Here is a 12,500-nt window from a genome sequence, read left to right as displayed (position 1 = left end):
TTTCGGGCAGCCGTGGTTAGAACTGCGACTTTTTGGCAATGCCCAAGGCTTTTAAAGAGCTAGAGTGTCTTGTGGACTCTGAATAGATGGCTGCCACCCCACAGAACGTCGAATTTCATCCATTTTACGGATGCATATTTGCCAGTGGCGATCAAACTTTCTGATTTGAAAAACAAACAAACAAAAAGCTGCAGATGTCCAGTCTGAATAGCTGATGGCAGGGTTGGCATAGAAAAAGGAAATCCGCCGTTCTCTCATTGTGGTAATCTCATAAAGACGGAAACACGTTCTGTTACGTGACGTCGTGAGAGGAAATTATGTTTGTACGTTATGTGATATGATCTCTTCAAGGAAATGAGCAGCTGAACCACTCATCATCTGATGCCATGTCACACCATCTCAAACCCCAAAATAGATATACCGTGCATTACTGGTATTGTCGGGAATGGCCAGAGGGCAAAACTGATGCGGAAGTGAAGCTACTCATAAAAGAAAACAGTAAAGAAGAGGACATCATCATATACACAGATGGCTCAGTCACCAAAAACCAATCCGGTTGGGGATTCACTGCGAAACAAAATGGAAAAACAATTAGGGAAGAGAATGCAGCCTACAAAGTCACAACCTCCAGCCTAACGATGGAAGTTGAAGCTGTGACACATGCCATCCAGTGGCTATCGTCTAGCCATATGCCCAGAAACCAACATGCCATGATTCTAACCGATTCAATGAACCTCATACAGAAAAATGAAAATGGAATGGGAAGCCCATAGTGGCATAAGGAAATGCGCAACTTTCAGATTAAAAAACTTACATGGTCATACTGCCCGGGACATGCAGGTGTTGAGGGAAATGAGCGAGCTGACAGACTTGCTGGTAACGCAACAACAACGAGCGGCCTACATCTAGGAAAATCGGAAATCCTCAGAAAAGTCAAAGAATATCAAAAAGAACAGGTACAAGGCCATCACACCATCGATCGCCTCAAAGAAATAAAGGCAGAGAGAGAGAGAGAGAGAGAGAGAGAGAGAGAGAGAGAGAGAGCGGCCGTAAGTCTAGCATGAAAGGTAGAGCACGATGCTTTGCAAATCAAACAAATATCGGCATCATTTCCAATCCAACATTGCGCAAATTTCTTCAAAACGGAGCAGAGTCTCTGTGGGCTTTTCCAAATACAATAGACTGCGCAATACACTAGACGCCACATTCTTGGCATCAGAGATCTTTTCCCATCCCTCTTGCGGCCAATCAGTAGCAGCCTCTGTGCGTGTGTATATATACGTGTGTGTGTGTGTGTGTGTGTGTGTGTGTGTGTGTGTATGTGTGGGTCTGTGTGTTTGTGTGCGTTTGTGCATGCGCGAGGGTGTAAGTGTACACAAGTGTCAGAGTTCTGTGCACGTGCGTGTGTGTGTGGGGGGGTGAGGGGGGGTGAGGACGAGGGGGTGGGGTAGTTTCAGTTTCAGTAGCTCAAGGAGGCGTCACTGCGTTCGGACAAAACCATATACGCTACACCACATCTGCCAAGCAGATGCCTGACCAGCGGCGTAACCCAACGCGCTTAGTCAGGCCTTGGGAAAAAAAACAACAAAAAACAAAAACAAAAAACAACCAGACACACACACACACAAAAAAAAAAACAAAAACAAAAAAAAACGGGGGAATAAATAATAGATAAGCTTGCATAAATAAATAAATAAATAAATAAATAAATAATAATTATAATATAGAAAAAGGTAGTAGTAATAATATTAGTAATACTAATAAAATGATAATAATAAAAACATAAATAAATAAATAAATAAGACAACAATGGTGATAAATAAGCAAATAAATGTAAAAAATGAAGACACACATTCACACATACACCCACACATGCATAACAGAAATGCACCAGACATGCAGTTTCACATATATGAAAGCACAGTCAAATACATATAAACGTACATGAGCTCCAACACACACACACACACACGCATTACCGTGCACCTCCTCTACCCCCCTCCTCCACACACTCATTTCTAGTCTAAGTATCGCAGCTTCCACGGCACACACACACACACACAAACACAAACACACACTCACAGAGATGAACACTTACTTGTACAAGCACATATGAAAGCACAGTCAAATACATATAAACGTACATGAGCTCCAACACACACACACACACACACACACACATTACCTTGCACCTCCTCTACCCCCTCCTCCACACACTCATTTCTAGTCTACGTATCGCAGCTTCCACGGCACACACACACACACACAAACACACACTCACAGAGATGAACACTTACTTGTACAAGCACACACACATACGCCCATATCTCCCACCCCCAACTCCACACACGTACATACAAAGATATATATATATATATACATACACGTTCCAATATCCTGTTGCTCCCACAGTGTAGGCATGCATACACTCACATACCTCATCCTCTACCCCACCTCCCCCTGCACTCCCACCTCCCCTCACACACACACACACACACACACACACACACACACACACACACACGTACACATATCTCTCCTGACACTTGTGTACAGTTTCACTCTCGCGCATTCACAAACGCACTCAAAAGCACACATACACACAAACACACACAGCCGCCACTGACTGGCCGCAAGAGGGATGGGAAAAGATCTCTGATGCCAAGAACGTGGCGTCTAGTGTGTTGCTCGGTCTATTGTGTTTGGAAAGGCCCACAGAGACTCTGTTCCGTTTTGAAGAAATTTGCGCAATGTTGGTTTGGAAATGATGCCGATATTTGTTTGATTTGCAAAGCATCGTGCTCTACCTTTCATGTTAGATTTGCGGCCGCTCCCTCTCTCTGCTTCTATTTCTTTGAGGCGATCGATGGTGTGATGGCCTTGTACCTGTTCTTTTTGGTATTCTTTGACTTTTCTGAGGATTTCCGATTTTCCTAGATGTAGGCCGCTCGTTGGTGTTGCGTTACCAGCAAGTCTGTCAGCTCGCACATTTCCCTTAACACCTGCATGTCCCGGGCAGTATGACCATGTGAGTTTTTTAATCTGAAAGTTGCGCATTGCGTTATGCCACTCTGGGCTTCCCATTCCGTTTTCAATTTTCTGTATGAGTCGGTTAGTCGGTTAGAATCATGGCATGTTGGTTTCCGGGCGTATGGAAGGACGATAGCCACTGGAGGGCATGTGTCACAGCTTCAACTTCCATCGTTAGGCTGGAGGTTGTGACTTTGTAGGCAGCATTCTCTTCCCAAATTGTTTTTCCATTTTGTTTCGCAGTGAATCCCCAGCCAGACTGGTCTTTGGTGACTGAGCCATCTGTGTATATGATGATGTCCTCTTCTTTACTGTTTTCTTCTATAAGCAGCTTCACTTCCGCATCAGTTTTGCCCTCTGGCCATTCCCGACAATGTCTTCCTAGAGTGGGTGAAATGACTGTGTTGAATAGATGGTTGAGGTTTTCGGGGTTTTTCTCCCATTCTTTTGTTTCTTTCAGGTCTTGAAGTCGGCATACTAGCTGGATTGTGTCTTCTGCTTGCCCCATCCATGATCTTCCTCGTCCTAGACGGCTGCCTTTTGGTTCTTTGACTGCGTCATGCAGTGGGTTTTGAGGGTTTTCTAATGCTTTGAAGTAGGTCTTGACCTGTTCTAACTTGTTTCTGGCCTGCACTGAAGGAAGGTCAAGCAGGTATCGCATGGTTTCTGTGGGCGTGTCTTTTGTTGTTCCAAGGATCAGCCTCATAGCTTCATTTTGGACTCTTTCTAATTTTAGGAAATTGCTTTGAGACGGTGTTGTTAGCCCAAGTCCGTAGTCGATCACACTGAGGACGAGTGATTGGTATAGCAGGAAGAGGTGGCGTTGTTCAATTCCTTTGGTGGGGTAGAGGATGAGGAATGTGTGTGCATGCATGCCTACACTGTGGGAGCAACGGAATACTGGAATATGCGGGTGTGCATATATATATATATATATATATATATATATATATATATATATATATCTTTGTCTTTGTATACATGTGTGTGGGGCTGGGGGTGGAGGATATGAGCGTATGTGTGTGTGCTTGTACAAGTAAGTGTGCCTGTGTGTGTGTGTGTGTGTGTGTGTGTGTGTGTGTGTGTGCCGTGGAAGCTGCGATACGTAGCCTAGAAATGAGTGTGTGGAAGAGCGGGGTAGACGGGGTGCAGGGTAAGGTGTGTGTGTGTGTGTGTGTGTGTGTGTGTGTGTGTGTTGGGGCTCATGTACATTTATGTGTAGTTGACTGCTTTCATATCTGTGAATCTGCATGTTTGGTGCATATCTGTTATGCATATGTGTGTGCATGTGTGAATGTGTGTCTGCATGTTTTACATTTATTTGCTTATTTATCATCATTGTTGTCTTTTTTTGTCTTTTTTTTCTTTTTTTATTTTATTATTATTATTATTATTATTATTATTATTATTATTATTATTATTATTATCATTATTATTATTACTTTTTTTTATAATAATTATTATTTAGTTAGTTAGTTCGTTAGTTAGTTAGTTATTCTTTTTTTGTAAGCTTATAGTTGACTTCATCACGTTTTTGCGCCTTATACATATTATTTGTAGTAGTTCTTTTTTATGTATTTATCTATTATTTATTAACTTTTTTTCTCAAGGCCTGGCTAAGCGCTTTGGGTTACGCTGCTGGTCAGGCATCTGCTTGTCAGATGTGGTGTAGCGTATATGGATTTGCCCGAACGCAGTGACGCCTCCTTGGGCCACTGAAACTGAAACTGGTATCACCCTCATCTTCAACGATTAAATGGCGTCTTGTTTTAAGCTTTTGCCGCCTTTCAAGAGTATTTATGGAAGACGGGAAATTGCGTGACAATGTATTCTTTAAGTTTCTAATTGGTTAAGAAAACGGAACACTTGCATCTGATACTAGGCGCTTACTTTATGATATGTTTTTTTTTTCTCTCATCATACACCTATATTACCTTAGTGTGAGTATTTAATTTTATGGTTCGTTTTTTTCATCACACACCTATATTACCTTAGTTAGTGTGTGAACATTTAATTTTCTATCAAAAAAGCAAAACAACAAACGATGTAGAGGTCAGTATATACATGTTTATACATGTGTCTTGCTCAATACCACATTCACGATTGAATTTCGCGTTACAACTTTGAATGTCACTTAACAGACAGTACTTGTCTTGCTCAACATCACATTCACGATTGAATTTGGCGTTACAACTTTGAATGCCATTTAACAGACAGTACTTGTCTTGCTCAACATCACATTCACGATTGAATCTGGCGTTACAACTTTGAATGCCATTTAACAGACAGTACTTGTCTTGATGAACATCACATTCACGATTGAATTTGGCGTTACAGCTTTGAATGCCATTTAACAGACAGTACTTGTCTTGCTCAACATCACATTCACGATTGAATTTGGCGTTACAGCTTTGAATGCCATTTAACAGACAGTACTTGTCTTGCTCAACATCACATTCACGATTGAATTTGGCGTTACAACTTTGAATGCCATTTAACAGACAATTCTTGTCTTGCTCAACATCATATTCACGATTGAATTTTGCGTTACAGCTTTGAATGCCATTTAACAGACAGTACTTGTCTTGCTCAACATCACATTCACAATTGAATTTGGCGTTACAACTTTGAATGCCATTTAACAGACAATTCTTGTCTAGCTCAACATCACATTCACGATTGAATTTTGCGTTACAGCTTTGAATGCCATTTAACAGACAGTACTTGTCTTGCTCAACATCACATTCACGACTGAATTTGGCGTTACAACTCTGAATGCCATTTAACAGACAGTACTTGTCTTGCTCAACATCACATTCACGACTGAATTTGGCGTTACAGCTTTGAATGCCATTTAACAGACAGTACTTGTCTTGCTCAACATCACATTCACGATTGAATTTGGCTTTACAACTTTGAATGCCATTTAACAGACAGTACTTGTCTTGCTCAACATCACATTCACGATTGAATTTGGCGTTACAACTTTGAATGCCATTTAACAGACAGTACTTGTCTTGCTCAACATCACAGTTCACGATTGAATTTGGCGTTACAACTTTGAATGCCATTTAACAGACAGTACTTGTCTTGCTCAACATCACATTCACGATTGAATTTGGCGTTACAGCTTTGAATGCCATTTAACAGACAGTACTTGTCTTGCTCAACAGCAAGTTCACGATTGAATTTGGCGTTACAGCTTTGAATGCCATTTAACAGACAATTCTTGTCTTGCTCAACATCACATTCACGACTGAATTTGGCGTTACAGCTTTGAATGCCATCTAACAGACAGTACTTGTCTTGCTCAACATCACATTCACGATTGAATTTGGCGTTACAGCTTTGAATGCCATTTAACAGACAGTACTTGTCTTGCTCAACATCACATTCACGATTGAATTTGGCTTTACAACTTTGAATGCCATTTAACAGACAGTACTTGTCTTGCTCAACATCACATTCACGATTGAATTTGGCGTTACAACTTTGAATGCCATTTAACAGACAGTACTTGTCTTGCTCAACATCACATTCACGATTGAGTTTTGCGTTACAACTTTGAATGCCATTTAACAGACAGTACTTGTCTTGCTCAACATCACATTCACGACTGAATTTGGCGTTACAGCTTTGAATGCCATTTAACAGACAGTACTTGTCTTGCTCAACATCACATTCACGATTGAATTTGGCTTTACAACTTTGAATGCCATTTAACAGACAGTACTTGTCTTGCTCAACATCACATTCACGATTGAATTTGGCTTTACAACTTTGAATGCCAATTAACAGACAGTACTTGTCTTGCTCAACATTACATTCACGATTGAATTTGGCGTTACAGCTTTGAATGCCGTTTAACAGACAGTACCTTCCCCCCCCCCCCCCCCCCTCAACCCCCCCCCCCAAAAAAAAAAAAAAACAACTCCAAAGAAACAAAATTTTAAAAAAAGAAGAAAAGAAGAAAAACAAAAACAAACAAACAGGGATGGGGTGAATGTGTGGGTGCCGGCGGGATGAGCGTGTTTCTTCGATTTCAAAAGGAAAAAAATAAATCAGAAAAAAGTCATAGAAACAATCCGAACTAATCCCAAGGTCTTTTCGTAACATACGTGTGTGTGTGTGTGTGTGTGTGTGTGTGTGTGTGTGTGTGTGTGTGTGTGTGTGTGCGTGTGCGTGTCTGTGTGTGTGTGTGTGTGTGTGTGTGTGTGTGTGCGTGCGTGTGTGTGCAGGTGCGTCACCAGAATACCGGAGAAAAGGTGAAAGGAGCAGAGGTGTGCAGTGATTGATGAGAAGAAAGAGGAAGAAGAAGAAGAAGAAGAAAAAAAAGAAAGAGATTCGGTCTGGACTGGATCTTTCTTACATCTGCATTCACAGCACTGCACTGGAAGGTGAGTGTGGCGGGGAACACAACTTTCTCCATGGTAAATAATCAATTTGCTGGTTTCAAATTTTACCCCCACACCCCCCTTCCCTCATATGCCCGGTTCTCCCCCCCCTCCTCCCTCCCCCCGCCCCCCACATCACCATTCATCCCCCACCGCCTCCTCTTCTAAAACGACAATACTAAAATGTATACAACAGTACTCAAGGCTTCAGTCACCGATGTGTGTGACAAGACATTGAACAAAATTTCTCCTCCTACTCCTCTGTGTTGCTGTCCGGATGTCTTGGGTGAGTATGTTTTAGTCTGTGATTTTGGACTCACTTGTGTAAACAAAGCGAGTCTATGTTTTAACCCGGTGTTCGGTTGTCTGTGTGTGTGTGTGTGTGTGTGTGTGTGTGTGTCTGTCTGTCTGTCTGTCTGTGTGGCCGTGGTAAACTTAAACATTGCCATTTTCTCTGCAAATACTTTGTCAGTTGACACCAAATTAGGCATAAAAATAGGAAAAATTCAGTTCTTTCCAGTCATCTTGTTTAAAACAATATTGCACCTCTGGGATGGGCACAAAAAAAATTAAAAATGAAGCCTAATTATTTGCAAACTGCATTTTCTGTTATGTTTATATTTTTTGTATTCTCTAAACTTGGCACTTTGATCTGATATTCTGACTCAACAACTAGAGCAGTCATTATTATCATTTTTTGTTCAAACAGAAACTTCTTTTGCAAAGCATGGAAGTTTTATTTATTTTGCAAACGTTTTGGTGCAGATAGTAAAAAAAGGGAAATTACTCTGTAATTAATGTCAGGGGACTGAATTTGCTTTAAACTGATCTTTCTCATCTTAAACATTACATTTTGAAATTATACTCAATACATAAAAAGCTTGGATTTTTTTTTTTAAAGTGTATCACAAGTGAGTCTTGAAGGCCTCGCCTCTCTTGTTTGTTTTGATTGTCTTTGTCTCTTTTTGTCTGTCTGTCTCTCTTTCTCATGTATGGAGCCACTTTTCTATTTTCTTCTCGTTTAATCATTGAACTAACTTCAGAAGTTATCGATCAGAAATAGAAAACATGGGAACACAAATTACTTTTGATACTTTATAGTTCTTTAGGTGCTGCTGCTGCGTTAATGTCTGAAAAATGGTTGTCATTGGTATCATTGTATTGTTCTGAACGTCTGTTCACACTAACCCCCTTCACGATGGGCCACGGCTTTTACTAAATAAATTATCCGCATCCGTATCCACCTCTCTCTCTCTCCTCCTCCTCCTCCTCCTACCCCTCCTCCTCCTCCTCTTCTTCTTCTTCTTCTTCTTCTGAAGGTCATGTAGATCGTGGTGTTCCGCAAGGCTCTATTCTTGGACCCCTACTCTTTTGCATCTATTTTAACGACCTGCCGATGCACATATCACCTAGCAATGTCATCTGCGATCTGTTCGCTGATGACAGTTCCCTTCATTGTAGCGACACCGACATTGATCTTGTAGAATCATCTCTACAACAGGGAATAAATGACATTTCAGACTGGTGTTATCAAAACCATATGGAACGTAACCCACACAAGACAAAAAGTATGGCACTGACATCCGGACAGAAACACCAACGTAAACCTCTCATTTTAAAGCTCGAGGTAAACAAGAACTCAAATGAAAAAAGTTTGTGAGCACCGCGTTCTTGGGGTAATTATTGATAAAGAACTGAACTGGCAAGCTCATATCAGCCATGTATGCAACCAGTTAGCCCGCAGTTTGTTCTTACTCAATAAACGTAGATATTACGTCGATGTTCCAACCAGGAAATTATTCTTCGGGGCACATTGTCTTTCTCATGTCAATTATGCATTTACAGTCTGGAGCAATGCCAGTCATAACCAGCTAAAAAGAAGTTAACTCATTGCATAGACGAGCAGCTAAACTGATTTTACCAGATCACTCCCTATCAACAGATCAAAAAATTAACAAAACAATAAAATGGTCTTCATGTTCAAAGTACACAAAAACATGTCACCACCATACCTCAGTGACCTTGTTCAACGAGCATCAGAGCGTTACGATTCAGATAATTATATTCTGCCGCGTGTGCGCATCGATTTGTACAAATCTAGCTTTGCATTTTCTGGATCATCTGTTTGGAACTTTCTTCCTTTGTCCATTAAGACATGCGATCCATTACGTTCCTTCAAACCAAGCATACGAAAACTTCTGCTCCACAAACAATAGGCCCCCAAAGCAATTTTTTTTTTTACCAGCTGAAAAAGACAGAAAATCATGCATTTTGTGAAAATTAATTTGTGTACTTTACATGCACTGAATTTATTTTATTTTCTACCTTTGTGCTTTAATGCTTTTACTTGTTCGCCTGTCGACTGGATGTTACTACGTATAACATCTGCATCGGCAAATTAATCACTTTTGTATACGTACAATGATAAAGTTGTGTTACTCTGTTCTCTTTATGTCCGCTATTTACTTCTCACTTCGGTCATGCCTCTGTATGGCATAAGTGTGTGTGTGTGTGTGTGTGTGTGTGTGTGTGTGTGTGTGTGTGTGTGTGTGTGTGTGTGTGAGTGTGTGTGTGTGTGTGTGTGTGTGTGTGTGTGTGTGTGTGTGTTGAGTGGAGAGAGTGTGTGCATGTGTAAGTATGGATGTGAATGTGTGAATGCGTCCGTTTTATTACTTTTTACGATGTTAGTGATGATGATGGTGATTATTATTCGTAGTAGTAGCAGTAGATGTAGCAGTGTTCACAAAATTATTATTGTTGTGTCGTTATCGTTCATGTTGTTATTGTTATTGTTGTCACAAGGACAGATTGGAAAACTGGGTGATGCCTAAAATCTTAATACTTGAGTAATAAAGTTTTTGAATCTCTCTCTCTCTCTCTCGTTCTATTTCTTATGCATGCATAAATCTATTCATTTCGTTCTATCATAATCGTGACAAATGTCCAAGTAATATTGGTGATGGTGGTAGTCACTGTAGTATGTTGTACTTGCCACACGTAGATTTCAGAGGCAGTAGAGATACTGTACCTTTTGAACACGCGGATGTTTCTGGAACTTCTCCTCTGATGACATCTCTCTCTCTCTCTCTCTCTCTCTCTCTCTGACTCACTGTCCTATCCATCTGTCAATCTTAGTGTGTGTGAGGAGGGAGGGGGTGCTGTCAGTGTATGTGCGCGCGCGTGTGTGCATGTATGTGTGTGCGCTCGCGCACGCGTGTGTGTGTACGCATGTGTGTGCATGGGTGTGGGTGTGTGTGTGGGCGGAGGAGGGGTTGTTTCCTTCATTATGTATACCCTTCTGCATGAATACCTTTTCCTTTCATTTATGTGTGTGCTATTTGTAATAGATGTAGATTAGCAAGGACAGATTGGAAGAATAGGCTATGCCCAAAATCTTAATCCTTGAACAAAAACGTTTTGAGTTCTGAGTCTGAGTTCTCTCTCTCCCTTCCTCTCTCTCTCTCTCTCCCTCCCTATCTCTCCCTCCCTCTCTCTCTCTGTCTCTCCCTCCCTCCCTCCTCTCTCCCTCCCCCTCCCTCCCTCTCTCTCTCTCCCTCCCTCCCTCTCTCTCTCCCTCCCTCTCTCTCTCTCTCTTCGTCCCCTCTCTTTCTCTTTCCAAACCCAGATTTTTGTCTTCAAACAATGAATAAACAAACAAACAGACAAACAAACAAATAAGTAAATGAAAATTGAAACATTCCAGCTCGTCTTTAACAACTGCTATAACCTGAGAGGTGGGCTGAAGGTGATTGTGCGATGAGAGAGATGAAGACGGGTGAATGGGTGGGAGGGGAGGTTGGGAGAGGGTTTGGGTCTGTTAGCGGGGGGTGGTGGAAGGAGGGTGTGGGGGTGAGAGGGGTGGGAAGTGGGGGGGGGGGGACGGAGACAAACAAACTTTGAGGGAAAGGAGAAGAGACTAGCTCCTGGATCATTCCTGCACCCCCCCTCCCGCCCCCCCCGCGCCCCCCCCCCCCCCCCCCCCCCCCCCCCCCCCCCGCAGATGGCGCTCTGGAAAATAAAAAAAGGATCATCCCAGCAGAAAGAGTAACACCCCTCCCTCCCTTCCCCCCCTGCCCACCCTTCCCCGCCCCCCTCGCCTCGCCTGGCTCCCCGCTACCGTCTCCCCCTCCCCCCCCCCCCCCCCCCACCCCCACACAACACTACCCCAGCATTCCTCCTCCCACCCCTCCACCCCAACTTTCCTCTCAAAAGGATTATTTCCCCTTGTTTGATTCACCGCTATCTCGTTGCGTGCGTGACTTCAGTGCAGTAACGTTGAACCACGTGACGGGAACTCGCGAGAGCCGTCTGGTCGCTCGTTGTGGGTCAGGTGGGGATTACTGGCGATTTATTCCGGGAATGGCGGAATGGGGGGGGGGGGGGGGGTTCGAATCGTGATTTGCTGTGTAGCTTATGGAAGTATTGTACAACCACCACCATGGGGACGCTTAGAAGGTTTTTTTTGTTTTGTTTTGTTTTGTTTTGTTTTGTTTGTTCTTTTTGTCAGTCATGTTTTTGTTGTTGTTTTTTGCGCGGGGAAGCATTGTATCACGTCTGTGGGGGAATGTCTGTGGAATATCTTTTCAATATTATGAATAATGACTCCGGCTCACAGAAGTTTTCTCCCCCCCCCACCCCGCCCTTTTTTTCTTTCTTATCGGCATCTTTTTTGTTTTCTTTCTTTCTTTCTTTCTTTCTTTCTTTCTCATTTCCGTATCCACTGCATTGTGTCACGTCTTATTGTCTGTCTTTCGGTCCATTCATTTCCACGCGTGCAAGCAAACGCTTCTCTTTTTTGATGATAATTTCGTTTATTATTTGTATTGATATATATTCATACATTCAATTCTCAGTTGATTATTTCCATTTGGACTACCTATTAATTTATTCATTTATTTATTTGTATATTAACTTGACACTCTCAGATTTTGTTTGTTTGTCGTTTCTTTTCTTTTTTTTCAGATAACTTTCTGGCTGCATTTTTTTTCCCACAAAGTGGAAAAAAACATAAATGTAATGCTTCTGACTGAATGATATTAACGCTGTGTGTGTGTGTGAATGTGTGTGTGTGTGTCT

General features: G+C 42.0%; 1 protein-coding gene across 4 annotated transcripts in view; it reads left to right on the top strand.

Moving 5' to 3' along the window:
- Positions 1-12,500, top strand: part of LOC143285032 (beta-1,3-galactosyltransferase 1-like) — a 151,453-nt gene that overhangs the window by 76,467 nt on the left and 62,486 nt on the right. For all 4 annotated transcript variants that reach the window (XM_076592207.1, XM_076592208.1, XM_076592210.1 and 1 more), the window contains one exon: positions 7,269-7,427. The gene's annotated coding sequence lies outside the window, so the exon portion shown is untranslated. The remainder of the gene's footprint in view (positions 1-7,268; positions 7,428-12,500) is intronic.

This window comes from Babylonia areolata, chromosome 8 (assembly GCF_041734735.1).
Source record: "Babylonia areolata isolate BAREFJ2019XMU chromosome 8, ASM4173473v1, whole genome shotgun sequence".
Lineage (NCBI taxonomy): Eukaryota > Metazoa > Mollusca > Gastropoda > Neogastropoda > Buccinidae > Babylonia > Babylonia areolata.
The sequence above is the reverse complement of the archived record's forward strand: the minus strand, read 5'-3'. Positions and strand labels throughout refer to the sequence as shown.